The 16128-nt window shown below is 40.3% G+C and overlaps 1 long non-coding RNA gene across 11 annotated transcripts in view; it reads right to left on the bottom strand.

Annotated features, from left to right (window-relative positions):
* LOC110151430 (uncharacterized) overlaps window positions 1-7912 on the bottom strand; it is a 660579-nt gene extending 652667 nt beyond the window's left edge. For all 11 annotated transcript variants that reach the window (XR_011483657.1, XR_011483652.1, XR_011483659.1 and 8 more), the window contains exon 1: window positions 7749-7912. This is a non-coding gene — a long non-coding RNA (uncharacterized lncRNA). The remainder of the gene's footprint in view (window positions 1-7748) is intronic.
* Window positions 7913-16128: the final 8216 nt, after the last annotated feature.

The raw sequence follows: 16128 nt of genomic DNA, 5'->3' as shown, positions 1-16128 counted from the left end.
GCATGCTAGCAATGGCTAGTCAGAAAACCCAAAACAGATAACCTCTAGCCAAACCCACCGTTTTTTCCATTCATTCTTCTTGGCTACACTGTGTGGCGTGGGAGATCTTAGTTCCCCAAAAAAGGATCGAATCTGTGGCCCCTACGTTGGAAGTGGGCAGTCTTAGCCACTTGACTACCAGGGAAGTCCCCCAAATCACCTTTTACACTAATGTGTTAAACAGAGTAGTTAGGCCAGGGCTCATGAAATTACAGCCCTCCTGTATTTTTACAAATAAAGTTTTATTGGCACACAGCCTTGCTCTGTGTTTAGGTATTATTGAAGCCTAATACTCTCTATACCTAGCACACTCTCATGCTACAGATGAAGAGTATAGGAGTCGAAACAGAGACTGCATAGACCAAAAAGCCAAAAACATTTACTATCTAGCCCTTTACAGGAAAAATTTGCCAACCTGGGTCAGAGCCAGGTCTCCAGAGCTAAAAGGTCCAGGTTCATATTCCAGCTCTCTGCTTCACAGCTCTGAGCGCCTGGGTAACCTAATTACCCTATCTGTACTGCAATTTCCTCTGAGTCAGACGGGGATAATAAAAAGAGCCTACATCATGGGATTTTGAAAATGCACAGCACTTACTACAGTTTCTGGCATGCACTGTGGCAAGAACTCGAGTTGGGTGCTGTTTTCTTGCCAGCCTGTATCTTCTGCTCTCTAGCATTTCCCTGCTTTTGTTCCCCAAATGACAGAAAAGTCAGTCTACTGCTCCTGTTCTTCCCTTCCCAACCTTTCTGTGTCTTCTCAACCCACTGCCTCATCCCACACCTTCAGCAACCCCACAGAACCTCTTAGATTTGCGTACAAGACCCTCTACATACCCAAATCCTCCCACTTCCAGAATCTCCATTTCTTCCTACTTTTCAGTGGCTTCTGATACTGTGGACCACATTCCTCTTAGGGATGGCCTTCCTCCCTGGGAATATCCATCAAAGCTCATGGTATGACTGTTGTAGTTGCTCTAGGTTCTCATGCTCTAGAGAAACACAGTTCTTTTCCCTGAACTTAACCCTTCATAAAGCCGTAATTAGACAGCATATTCTTGCAGCGACCACATCCTACCCACACAGAGAGAGGCTTGCAGATCCTCAGTCTTCACTCCAGCATCTGCTTAATGACATGAGGATCTATTATCAGGACCCACTGAGGACTAAAGACAACTTTGCTTCCTTGAAAACAATCACCATAGGTTGGGTTCCCCAAAAAAGCAGCCCCCGAGACAAGACTGGAAACATGTAACTAGTTTATTTGGGAAGTAACCTTGGGAAATATTGGAAGAGGAGAGGGAAGTAAAGCAGAGAAGGGAGAAAAGAAGCAAGAGAAGGTGTGTAATCACGAAACTTACGAGGGTGGCAATGCGGGCTAAATTCTGACAGGGATCTCTCAGAGATAAAGTTCAGGGCAGGGGTCTCCAAGTCATCCCTTGAGGGTAAGGAAGCACACTTTGAGGCTCTATCCACCACTTCTGATCATTCATTGGTTGAGGGATGCTTGCTAAGGTGGTAATTATCTGGCCCTCTTAGCTACAAGGCATGCATGGATGTCAACGGGAAGTGAGACCAGAGTGAGCTAGAATGATGAACAGGCAAGGGGATGGGGCACCTCTAGCATCAGAAACAACACTGCGTCAAATTAATTACTGCATCAAATAAACTGCCCCCAATAGGAAGGACAGGATGGATTTAGGGTGAGGGGAGACTTCAATTTTACCTAGGAACTAAAATATGCTTGTTAAATAAAGCTGCCATGTGGCCATGAGAAAACGATCACCTTAACCAAAGGCAACCGGAAGTGCTAGGATTTGGAAAAAAGAATATTTATTCTTCTGATAGGATTGCTCGGGATGTCTGAAATAAGAGCAGCTCTCTACTGTCAACGTATTATTAATGTTACTAGACTGTCAATCAAGCTCTGTTTTCATTTCATTTGTCCTAAAAGAAAAGGTCCCCTTCCTCTGCACTTAAGATGTTTCATTTTGCCTCACTAGTACTACAGAGCACAGGAGTATTTCCTCATGACATATCAAGAAGTTTTTTATACTTTTATTTTCCTTTACATAAACACAGCTGACACTAGAGTTTTAAGTTTGGTCTATATTTGACAACGCAGTAGGTGACAGACAAAGATATTTTTACATTAAGCATTCATTTCCAATGCATTCATTTTTGTGGCCATTTATGTTCAGGCACTCATTTCATCAACAACTAGTTTTTTTGAATATTTATTGTCTCATCTGTTAAAGGCAGAAGGAAGGTGTTATGTTAAATAATTAATAACCCAAAATCTCTGCCTTTAGAGAGCTTAAAATATTGATATAATCGCACTGCAGAGAACATCTGTCATTCTGGGTCTGCCCAGCATGCTTCCCTCCTTTTGGTGATGGTGCTCTGACCTCAGCACACATAGCCCGACTCCTTGTTCAATGTTGAGTCACGTGACCCAGGCCTAGTCCATCAGCCCACTGATGACTCTAAGACACAGTGATTGGTCCAGAAGGGACCACATGATCAAGTTATCTTATCAGAGTGAACTCCAGTATTTGTATGGGACTGTCTGTGAAGAGGTACTTCCTCCTTTTCCTGCTGAATTTGAGCCAAAAATGACTTGGGCTGGAGCTCCTGCAGCCATTTAGCTTCCATGAGAAGAGAAGAAATCAAAGAATACAGCTAAAACAGAGGAAGGGGAGCTGAAAGCTGAATGAGTGGAGATGAAATTTTGATACCTCTGGAGCAAACTTTCACCTCTCTCTGGACATGTTGGTGATAGCACCTAACAATGTCCCTTTTATGGTTAGGCCAGTTCACAGTAGATTTTCCAATAAACAGAGAGAGGTTTTATCAACCCAAAGTGAAATAAAATGACATTTTCTGATGAGGAATTTTTCACATGTCCCTCAGTTCCACGAGACAACAATGCAATTTGACCATTGAGAGATTAAACATTTCCTTAGGATGTCAAGACAGAAATACACAGCATACAACCACAGAGGTATGATTCTTGATCTTGATGTTCACTGGTCAGACCCCACCTAGCATGCTCACAAATTCAAGCTACATTATCAGATAAAAGGAAGACACCCAGAAGAGGAAGAGCAGAATGAGGTACTTTCTGAAAATGACATCATGAGAAAGATTGAAATACTTAAGACATCTATCAGAGAGGGGGGGGAAAAAAGGCAGAAATCATAATTTCACAGTTATGACTATAAAATTTTGTATTTGTATCATTACTTGACCTGTGTGAATGACTGAGACATTACAAGGACTACCGAATCAGTAAGGACGTCCTGGTAAATGTGCTTCAAGCCAGCCTTTGGCTTTTGACTTTGGCTGAGGTGCTGAAAATCTGACAACATGCTTTGCTGGTCTGTCAAAGTTAGCCTAAAGGTAGAATACATCAATGCTATTTGAAATTTTATTCGATTACAGGCAGTACTGGAGCACTGTATGTGGTCCCTTCATACAGCACTGCTGCTGCTCCTGCCGCTGAGTCGCTTCAGTCGTGTCCGACTCTGTGCGACCCCACAGACGGCAGCCCACCAGGCTCCCCCGTCCCTGGGATTCTCCAGGCAAGAACTCTGGAGTGGGTTGCCATTTCCTTCTCCAATGCATGAAAGTGAAAAGTGAAAGTGAAGTTGCTCAGTCGTGTCTGATTCTTCGAGACCCTGTGGACTGCAGCCCACCAGGCTCCTCCGTCCATGGGATTTTCCAGGCAAGAGTACTGGAGAGGGGTGCCATTGCCTTCTCCATCATACAGCACTACCTGGTCTCATTTGTCACCAAAGGTCACTAAGCAGAAGCAGTTCTCATGTTGGAAGAGCCAGACACAAACTGAAACTTAAAAGACATTCTAATGTAACGCAGGTGCCTGATCAATGTGTTCACCACCCTGCCCAAGGTCTTCAATCTTAGGTAAATAAACCCAGTATTAGGGGATTTACTTAACAAATATTGAGCATACATCAACTGTAGTTGATGGGTATATAATTCAGCAGATACAATTTATGCCCTTAAAGAACTTATCAGTTAGTATAGGTGCTGTTTCGTACCTGACAGAAGCACAATGGTAGATCAGAGAAGGTATCTAGAAAATAGTAAAGTCCCTAATGACAACATCAACTCCTCTTTTTCCCCTCTTGACAAATGTTGCTAACAATCATGACAGTGTTTCCCACTGAACCTCAGAATCCTTTTCAATGCAGCTTTTACTAACCAACCAGATTTCACTTCTGAGACGAAATCTACTCGCCATACCTGAGTTGGAGTTTACAGGGAGAAGAGACAGATTCCTACCACAGAGATCTCGTGTACTGAAAGAATAGTGAGAATGTCTCCACATAGAGATTTGAGTAACATGCTCACCATACAGAAGAAAAATATATGAGCCATGACTAAGGCGAAAGAATAGTACAGACTGGCTGAAGTCTCAGAGAGGAAATGAAGCTAGAAGGAAGATTGAGACCTCAGATGCTACACTAGCAACTGGAAGTTATTTGGAGGATAAAAAGAACCATCAAAAATACAAGAGAAGTGATATATTTGATAAATATCACTGGCTGAACTCTACAAAGAACAAGAACAGGAAGGGTCAAAAAACAGAGTAAAATACAGAGACACGAGTGAAACAGTCAAAGCATACAGAGGAGAGAGTAAGATGGTCTGACAACGAGAGCATAAAAAAAAAAATAGTATTAGAAGAATTTTCCAGGAGAAGAAATAGGAACAATGGTGTATAATAATCCTGACAGTGGGAGGATGCAGAAGGAAGAAAAGGAGAATGTGACTCCAGATTTTGAGTTTGAGTGAATTAAGAGGATACGGCATCATCAGCTAAGATGCAGAAGGCTGACCCCCTTTAGAGTATGCTGAGCACTAAAGTACTGCAGGACATCCTGCTGAGATTTCCAGGTAGAAGTTGAGAATACAAATACGAACCTGAAAGGAAACAGAGGGTGGAGATAAGGTGAGAGCAGGTGGTGTGCATGAGGCAGGAAGGCCGAAGGACTATGGAAAGAAAGCCTGGTTTTAGGAGGCAGCCTGAAGGAAGAGTCATGCAAAGAAACCAAAATGGAACACGTTGTTTTTTAAGATAATAACTCCTATCCAGGACTACAGATGATTTTTAATCAAATAGGATTTTTTTTTCTTTTCGACAAAGCAAGCCCCTTTAGCAGACTTGATCCTCTAGAGGCCACCATCAGAACCACTCGCTCCCTGGACCTGTGGCCCTTCAGACAGAGAGCGCTGTGCACAAAGCCATGAAGGGAAGCTTTCAGCCACAGACTCGGGGTCTGAGGAAACAGGCCTCCCAGGGTCGAACTGAGAGAAGCATCCACCACTGCAGCCCAAAGACATACAGCGCCCCCTCAGAGTCAGGCTTTGGCTTCACCCTAGAGATTACTATAGGGATTACTACAGAAGTGAATAAAACTCAGGCCTTTCAAATCCAGCACTTGATAACACTTGAAAATGTTAGCAAAACTATGACAGAGGAAGCAATTTGTCTATCCAAGGGGAAGGATAATTGGAAGAAGCTAACCAGGTGTATGACACTCCTTTGACTTTCAAGGGGCCTGTACTAGGCCTGTTACTATGAAATCTGGACAGGTGGATGGGTGCGTAGGTAGGTGGAAGGGTGGATGGAAGCATATATTTGTTAAGGACAGCAATGTAGAATAACTGTTAACATATTTAAGGGAGCTATCTTTTCCCTCTCCCTGTCAGCTAAAGAAGTTACTGGTTTAATTGAAGTAAGTCAGAAAGAGAAAGACAAGTACCATATGCTATCACTTATATGTGGAATCTAAAACATGACACAAATGAACCTAAGTAAAATATGACAAAAATGAACAGAAACAGACTCACAGACACAGAGGACAGATCTGTGGCTGCTAAGTGGGAGGGGGCTGTGGGACAGATGGAATGGGAGGATGGGATTAGCAGATGTAAGCTATTATATATAGAGTGGATAAACAACAACATCCTACTACATAGCACAGAGAGAAGGAAATGGCAACCCACTCCAGTATTCTTGCCTGGGAAATCCCATGGACAGAGGAGCCTGGCGGGCTACAGTTCACGGGGTCACAAAAAGAGCTGGACACAACTTGGCAACTAAAAGGGAATTATATTCAATATCCCATGATAAGCCATAATGGAAAAGAATATACATATAAATACATATATATGTATAACTGAATCACTTTGTGAACAGCATAACTTAACAACATTGTAAATCAACTATATTTCAACTTAAAAAATAAGATACTGGTTTATTCTTTCTGTTTCTACAATCCAAATAAAGGATACAGACCTCCTTTACAATTTTTGGAAAAAGGGACAAAAACATGTGCCTGCTGATTCCCATGAAGAAAAGATTGCGAGTTAATGATACACCACACCATTCCTCTCCCCACCCCTGGTTCTATGGCGTGGTATGTGGCGGGGACAGAACATTGAAAATGAGGACAAGAGGAGTTAATAGTTCCAAAATGTGCTGACTTAGGAGCCAGGAAACAACAGGAGACTGGATGCCCACCACAGAGTACCTGAGGCCCACAGTGAGATCAGAACTCCGGCTTGGACTGAGCTTTCCTGAATGTAATATGTGGCAAAGGCAACTAGTCTTCACCACAATTTCATGGGCTCTCTGGCATTTCCAGACATCTTTTGAACTTAGGATTTGGACCATGTGACTAGTTGTTGTCAATGAACTGTAAATGGAGAGGCATATACCCCTTCTGGACCAACGCACTTAAGGGCTGATGTGACTTTTCCAACTCTCTCTTCTCTCTCTGGAGGCCTATAAATGATTTGTTGCAGATATCAGAGTGAAGAAGATGGAAGAGGCTGCCAGAGTGAGAGATCCACCTTTGATGTGCTACACCCATGAGAGGTAGGGGTTTATTTGTTACTGTAGAATACCTCGCATTGTTCTGACTAATATTTAACACCACTCTGACCATGAACTACATGGGTCACAAGCTCATTACAGTTATGATAGTGAAACTAATTAAATGCCTTTTCTAAGTCCTCACATTCACTGTCACACTGCCTCACTTCCCAATTTATTGCCTCTAAAATACACACTCACACACTATTTTGCTGTTAGATGCACATATCGAAAAGATAGACACTTTTAATGCAAACACAAGACAGAAAATACGAAAAAAAAATTAGCATCCATATCTATCCAAATCGACCATTGTTCGTTTTTTCTTACCCACACTGTATCAGATGAAAATATACTTCAAACATGCTTTTCATGGCAACAAAACACAAAAGTAATAAGAGGAGGCACAATTGATATTACTTGTATGTATGAATAGGAAACTGGCATAAAAGTTTAGTTTCCTGTTTTCAAGACAGTCCATTTAATTCAAGGAACACTTACAGAGGTGGCTTGGATGATGAATCATTTTTATTTCAGTAACTTCAGGGGTAAATTTTAACTACTCTCTCATTTTTTCTATTTAAAAAGGATACAGAAAAAAAATGACAAAGCTTAATTTTTTTCAACCCTCTACCATAAGTATTTTGGACAATAAGAAACACAAAGAAAAAAGGAGGAAAGGTAAAAAATGAAAAAGCTTTTGGCTATTATATTGTTACAATTTATCAATAGTGCCCCATAAAATTTTTATGTGACATCTCAAGATGTAATTTTAAAAAGTCATAAGTTTAAAATAAAACCATACCTCTAGTTTCCTTCTGATCAGTCTATTTGTGAAGCTCTAGGAGAAGGCACTGGCACCCCACTCCAGTACTCTTGCCTGGAAAATCCCATGGATGGAGGAGCCTGGTAGGCTGCAGTCCATGGGGTCGCTAAGAGTCAGACATGACTGAGCGACTTCACTTTCACTTTTCACTTTCATGCATTGGAGAAGGAAATGACAACCCACTCCAGGGTTCCTGCCTGGAGAATCCCAGGGACGGTGGTCTGCTGTCTATGGGGTTGCACAGAGTCGGACACGACTGAAGTGACTTAGCAGCAGCAACAGCAAATATTACAATATCCTAAATTATGAAAGAAAATACAAGGTAGGCTCATAGGAAAAAAATCAAAAAAAGAAAATTTTTTTTCTTTTAAGATATTAGTTTACTTTATATAAATTACATATTATATTTATTTTTTATTTTTATTTTAAACAATACCATTACTTACTAAATCATTCTCAAGATCTGTAGAAAGATGGTAAAGTCTCTCTCATTCCAATTTCAAATACTATAAAAGTCAGAAATATTTTTCAGTTTCTTCCACTGACCCATCTGTCCAAACTTTCATTCCATCCATCCATCGCACCATCCATCCACCCCACCACCGATCCATCCCATCATCCATCTATTCATCTCCCATCCATACACCCCACCACCGATCCATCCCACCATCCATCTATTCATCTCCCATCCATCCACCGTTTATTCATCCCTCCATTCAACCCCCCATCCATGTATCCATTCACTGCACTCACCAGATGCTCAATTGGTCTATGAAACACAAAGTGCTAACCTCAAAGAACTTGGTAAACTATCATATAAATAACTCCAGAGCAAGGCTGGTGAAGATATGATATAGGAGAGGTACCAAAAAGTAGTGAGAGCTGGAAGAGAAGAGCAACTTCACAATAGAGATGGAAACATCTTCATGAAGGAGAAAGTCAAAGGTGGAAATAAAGGCAAAGCTGCATGTTGTTCAGGGCCTTCCAGATGAGGCTAAATTGGAAAGCAGTACCATTAACAAATAATTATCCATCTCAAGGAGTTTACTAGCTGCCAATGAAACATACACCATTCTACCAACCACTCCTGGAACATTCTACCATTTACTAAAAAATTTTTTAAAAGTAGAACGCAGAACAAGGTGGCAGGTTTTTTAACTTTGTTAAGCAGGAAGTTCCACAAAACCTTTCCGAGTGGGGCCTACAATCAAAATGTCATCAGATTGCCTCCTCCTGCTTTTCCAATCTCTCAGGGAAATTGCTGTTCCAAAAAAAAAGCCATAGCAGAACATTTTGACATTACTTCTATGCCGCTGTCCAAAAAGGTGGCATTTGGTTAATGTCAGCATTCAGGTGTCATTCACATCAGACGCTGTGATTTTTTTTTTTTTTCAACTTAGGGTCTTACTTTTCTAATGACAACTAAGGTTATCCCCACCGCTTCCATTCGCCAAAGAAAAACAAAAGACTCAAAATACCTTTGGTTATATAAAAAGTAATTGAGCAATATCTCTGGGGCCTGCTCATGTGGGTTGATGTTTCGGAAAATACCGAGTTACTGGTGAAGCAGCCCGACTTGTGCCTTCTGCTTCCCACTTCTCTAAACTCCATGGAGACTCTGAGCTGGGAATTCTCTGCACAGGAGAGGTAGCCTCCTCTGCTGTTTACCCATCAGCTGCACCACTATTTAATCAAGGGAGCTAATCAACTGTGCAGTTCATAATGGTTGTCAGTCACATTTCCTGTGTTATGATTGATGAATCTAACTGTGGACTTAATGCCTTTGTTCAAAATTAGATGACAATAGAATAGAGATTAATACTTTTTTTTTTTAAAGCTGCATTATGGCAGCTAATGAAAGCAGTTCCCTCATCACAATGGTACCACACTGGTGGCACTGGAGATGATTTTAGACTATTTTCATCTTAATAACTACACATATTTAAACATACATTATGTGAACTTTCTGCTTATGATGATTGATGCTGTTTTTTCATAAAGGTTAGTGATTTTTTTTCTTTTGTAAAAATCTAAATAAAAATGAGTCTGTGTATGACTGTATGTGTGTGTATGTGCAGAATAAATAAATCTCAATCCAACTTCTCTTCTGCCAAAAACCAAAACCATTTACTGAGTCACCTTTTCGCTATCTCTCTCTTTTATACCTCTCTAGTCCCTTCTCTCCCTTAAAAAACAATGCAGATTATCCATAGACAACTGCCTGGAGCAACTGTTTCCATGCCTGCCTTAAGACACAATATGAAAACAAGTGAAGCTTCTCTCCGAGAGCTGGTCTAATCTAAATCCTGAACCCACCAGGCACTTGCTTCATTTGCAGTGTCTTCTATATTCCCTCCTAGTTTCTTTTTTTTTTTTTATTAATTAACATTGCTTCTTAGTAAAACTCTCAAAAGAATGTCTTGATAGATTGCAACCACTGAAGATTTTCTCCACAAAGAAATGTACTTGAAATGTTGAGCAGGTGGAGGGGATAGATGGGAGGGCTGTGGGTGGGAGGGTTCTGTGGAGGAATCTGCGGCAGTTATAACAGGAAAAACTAAAAGGACTAAAAATGTCTATTTCAATTCAATGGGGAAAGAGTTGGTTTTTTTTTTAATTATTAAGTTCTTCAGACAACAAAATCACATTATCACACTATAAAATTGAGGAAAATGCAGAAGGATCTTCTGCATAATAATAAGTAAACTTATTATCTTGATTCCTTAAAATCTTCCCTTAGCCCCAAGAAATAGTTATCTCCTGGGATTACAGAAATATCAGCAATTATCCTTTTCTATAAATCCCCTTTCCATTTGCTTTACTTAAAGTTTTTAGGTTGCACTATAACCTATTGAAAAAGGGGGTCTCTGTTCTTTGGAGAATAAGTGTGAAATGGCTTAATCTTCTCTAAGAATTGCCATCAACTGTCCTGCTCAGCTGATCAAGAATCAGCCTGCAATGCAGGAGACACAGGTTCAATTTCCGGGTCAGGAAGTTCCCCTGGAGAAGGGATAGGCCATTCACCCCAGTATTCTTGGGCTTTCCTGGTGACTTAGTGAAGAATCCACCTGCAATATGGGACACCCGGGTTCAATCCCTGGGTCAGGAAGATCCCCTGGAGAAGGAAAAGGCAACCCACTCCAGTATCCGTGCCTGGAGAATCCTCGTGGGCTACAGTCCACCAGGCTGCAGAGAGTCAGACACGACCGAGTGACTGAGCACGGCACAGTCCTCTGCAGAACTGTTGCTCTGCCGGGGAGGCATCTCCCTCCTGACATCGTCTGATTGTGTAACTGTGGTCACCTGTGGGTATTAGAACAGTCTCAGGTTGGGCCTTTGAGCTCCGTCATGTTTGTTTCAAAGCGTCAATTTCATATTCATTCCAAAGTAGCCTCTTTTCCTTCCCTCCCCTGCACCGGCTACAGTGGCGACTCCTGATCCCAGAGACCGGGTTGGGGGGCGGGGGGAAGACAGCGCCTGCAGTCTCCTTCCCAGCCCCGCTTTCCTTGTGAACGGTAAGGAGGTGGAGAGAAAGAAACAGACAATTTGTGCCTGACCGTAACCACTGATCTACTTCTTAGTCTATGGATTTCAGGACCATGAGTGGAGGCTCTAAGAGTCCTTCTGTCCAGGGTGTCTCTCCAGTCCCTGAACAACAAGCAAAGACTCAACTCCTCAGCAGAACATTTAAGACTCTTCACAATCAGATTCAAAACTCCTGTTTCAACCTCATTTCCTGTCACTTGGCTCAGAAACCCTACGTTCCAGCTCTATGAAACCTTGGTCAGTTTGCCCAGGGTTATCCACCGGCTTTTCCTTTCCTCAAATTAGATTGCCCTTTCCCCTCTTTTCAACCTCTCTAAATTCTTATTTATCTACAAGTCTTGAGAGGCTTCCAGACAGGTGGGGGCCTGGGGACATGCCTGATTCACCAAGTTCCCTGGAATGCTAAGAGGATTCCATATAATCATAAGATTCAAAACCAAAAAGAACACTGAAAATCTCTAAACTTTCTTTTATAAGTCATCTAGACATATAGCTGGTATTTTCCCTCAGCTTTCAGTTCTTTTTATAATGCGGTTACAATTCGCGTATAACTAAAAGTCAATTTAAAAATAACAATAAACCATATAAAAAAGCCATCAAGAAAACATTTAAAATTTCTTTCTCAAGTCCCATCATGACTCCCGTGTAAATGATGCTGTTTTCTTAAAACAAATAAATTATAAAAATGATCCAGCAAAATAAAAACCCTGATTGTTTCACTGAATGTTAATTCCTTGAGAAAACACACACACATACATACACACTGTGGAATTTCATTAAGACAGCTTTCATACATTGTCACACATATAGTTCTATAAGAGAATAACACAATTGCTTCACATCAAAAACAACAAAATGCAATAATCAGATAATGTTAAAACACAATATTCTCTGTGCCAAAGAATAAAAGCTGTAGAAAAGATTTTTAACTTTGTATCTATAAATCAATGATTTTTTTTTTCAGGAGGGAAAACACTTATAATTAGTTATCTGGAATAGAATTTTCTTCTGTGTTATTTATCTCCTCTCCTCTCTCCAAATACACTGTGTGTATGGGAATAATCTAAAATTAGGGAAAATACTGGCTTTAAGAAAGTTAAATATTTCTTTTCTAAAATGACCTTTGTTTGAGGTTTCATTATGCTATGTTCAGGAGAAGAGACACAAACTGAAAATTCATTTGGGTTTTCCCTTCCTTAGATGTTGTAACAAAATTTCCATAATGGACTCCAGGGTGGCAGCCAAGTCGGAGTTGGGGGAGAGTCAGTGTATGGGGTGGAACAGACTGCCTTCACCCCACCAAACCTTCATCAAAGTGGGACTCCAGGTCCCAAGGAGGGCAGCTCCAGGCTAGTAAACCCTAGACAAATCTCTGTTCACCAGCACTCAGATCTTCCTTGCTGAGAATTAAGCAAATACAGCAAAATTTCTTGCATCAAAGCCAAAACCACCATAGATTCTCAAATTTAAAGTTTAATTTTGGAGTTGAGACAGAGTCTTCAGGGAAACATAATGGCTGGAGGATCTATATGAAGCAAGTGAATGCTGAAAAGTAAACACTGGCTTCTGGAAAATGACATCACAGACCTATCTTTATTACCATCCAAGGTATGGATGTGATCCCTTGGGTCTTCACTCATACGGTCACAGAACAAGAGCTCAAAATCTGTTGTAAGAAACTAGACCTCACATTACCTTACATAGGTCAGAGTGGCCATCACCAAAAAGCCTGCAAACAATAAATGCTGCACAGAGCATGGAGGAAAGGGAACTCACCTACACTGTTGGTGGAAATGTAAATTGCTGCAGTCACTATGGAGAATAGCATGGAGGGTCCTTAAAAAACTAAAACCAGAGCTACTACGTGATCCAGCAATCCCACTCCTTGGCCTCCATCCAGAAAAGACGAAAACTCTAATTCTAAAAGACATATGTACCCCAAAGTTCACTGCAGCACTATTTACAATAATTAAGATATGGAAGTAACTTCAGTGTTCATTAACAGATAAATACATAAAGATGTGGCATATATATATACACAATAGAGTATTACTCAGTTATAAAAAAGAGTGAAATAATGTCATTTGCAACATAGATGGACCTAGAGATTATCACGGTAATTAAAGTGAGTCAGACAAAGACAATATCATATGATATCACTCATATGTGGAATCGAATTTTTTTTAATGATATAAGTAAATTTATTTACAAAACAGAAACAGACTCACAGATTTCAAAAACAAACTTATGATTACCAAAGCAGAAATGTGGAGGGGGGGATAAATCAGGAGTTCAAGATTAACATATACCTGGGCTGTGCTATGCTGTGCTTAGTCGTTCAGTCATGTCCAATCCTTTGCAACCCCACGGACTGTAGCCCACCAGGCCCCTCTATCCATGGGGATTCTCCAGGCAAGAATACTAGAGTGGGTTGCCATTTCCTTTTCCAGGGGATCTTCCTGACCCAGGGACTGAACCCAGGTCTGCTGCATTGCAGGCAGATTCTTTATCAGATGAGCTACCAGGGAAGCCCTAACATACACATACAACTATATAAAATGGGTAACCAACAAGGTTTTACTGTATAGCACAGGAAACTCTACTCAATATACTATAATAACCTACATGGAAAAAATAATTTGAGAAAGAATGAGTACATATATAACTGAATTGCTACATTGTGCACCTGAAACTAACACAATACTATAAATCAACTGTGTGTTCACTTGTTCAGTCGTGTCTGACTCTTTGCAGCCCCACGGACTGTAGTCTGCCAGGCTCCTCTGACCACAGAATTTTCCAAGCAAGGATACTGGAGTTGGTTGCCATTTCCTACTCCAGGGGATCTTCCCAATCCAAGGATCAAACCTGTGTCTCTTGCATCTCCTGCACTGGCAGATAGATTCTTTACCACTAGCATCACCTACTATACATCAATAATTTTTTATTTTAAAAAATTAAAAAATAAAGATATTATACCTGGAATTGTAGGAGTTCTCACTCACTCCAGAGATACCTTAGGTAATCTCTTGAAAGTGTGAATTCTGTCGACACATTGCTCATGATGATAAGTGGCTATTATAAGAAATAGAAAAGACAACAGATGCAGCCTTTTTCCTCTTATGGGAATCTGGTGGCTAAGTGGTGGCACAGTTCACACTGAGAGTCTGGGCATCACTGTGCAGAGCAGACATACCAGCTCTGATAGTAATTAACCACTTTCTAAATTGAGGGAAATCCCTGCTTCTGTTGCCTAAATTTTTCAACTGTAAAGTCAAATCAGATGAGAATTAGGGGCTTTTGTGAAATCTTCAGCAAGATTTCATAACATAAATGGGTCAAAGGTTGCATTACTCCAGCTGAAGAGAAGAGGCAGATCAGAGGCCAAGCCATCACAAGGAGATCCTAGAGATCTAAGAACCATGCTTGGAAGTAGCCTTGGCTTTGGTAGATGACATGTGGAAGTCTCATCTGCCCCAACACCCAATATCAGGGTTCTGCAAACCTCAGCCCTTGGGCTAAATCCAACCCACTACTGGCACAGAAGAAACATACCTCAACATAATAAAAGCCATGGACAACAAACCTACAGCTAATGAATGGTGAAAAGCTGAAAGCATTTCGTCTAAGATCAGGAACAAGACAAGAATGTCCACTCTCACCACTAATTCAACATAGTTTTGGAAGTCCTAGCTACAGCAATCAGAGAAGAAAAAGAAGTAAAGGTAATCTAAATTGGAAAAGAAGAGTTAAATTGTCATGGTTTGAGGATGACATGATATTATACATTGAATATTCTAAAGATGCTGCCAGAAAACTACTAGAACTCATCAATGAATTTGGTTAAGTTGCAGGTTACAAAATTAACACACAGAAATCTGCTGCATTTCTATACACTAACAATGAAAAATCAGAAAGAAGAATTCAAGAAGCAATTCCATTTACCATAGCATCAAAAAGAATAAAACACCTAGGAAGAAATCTACCTAAGGAGACAAAAGACTCTGAAAACTGTAAGATGCTGATAAAAGAAAGTGAAGATGATACATACAGATGGAAAAATGCACCATGTTCATGAACTGGAAAAATACACCATGTTCATGAACTGCAAAAATCATTGTTAAAAGGACTATTGCCAGCCAAGGCAATCTACAGATTCAGTGTAATCCCAATTAAGTTACCAGTAGCATTTTTCAAAGAGCTAGATGGAAAAGTCTTTTTTTTTTTTTTTTTTGGAAAATCTTAAAATTTGTATAGAGACACATAAGAACCTAAATAACCAAAGCACTCCTGAGAGAAAAAAAACTGTAGCAGGAGGAATTAGGCTCCCTGATTTCAGACAATACTACATAGTGATAGTCATCAAAACAGTACGGTACTGGCACAAAAATAGAAATATAGATGAATGGAATAGGATAGAAAACCCAGAAATAACCCATGCACCTGTAGCCAATTAATCTATGACAAAGGAGGCAAGACTACACAACAATGGAAAGACAGTCTCTTCAACACATGGTGCTGGGAAAACTGAACAGCTACATGTAAAAAAAATGAAATTAGATCATTCTTTAACACCATACACAAAAATAAGCTCAAAATGGATTAAAGACCTAAATGTGAGATCAGACACTATAAAACTCCTAGAGGAAAACATAGGCAGAACACTCTGACATAAACTGCAACAATCATCTTTTTTGATCTGTCTCCCAGAATAATGGCAATGAAAACAAAAATAAACAAATGGGAACTCAAAAGCTCTTGTGCAGCAAAGGAAACAATAAAACAAAAAGACAAACCAAGATTGGGAGAAAAT

Source organism: Odocoileus virginianus, chromosome 26 (genome assembly GCF_023699985.2).
Source record: "Odocoileus virginianus isolate 20LAN1187 ecotype Illinois chromosome 26, Ovbor_1.2, whole genome shotgun sequence".
In the NCBI taxonomy this organism is placed as follows: domain Eukaryota; kingdom Metazoa; phylum Chordata; class Mammalia; order Artiodactyla; family Cervidae; genus Odocoileus; species Odocoileus virginianus.
The sequence above is the reverse complement of the archived record's forward strand: the minus strand, read 5'-3'. Positions and strand labels throughout refer to the sequence as shown.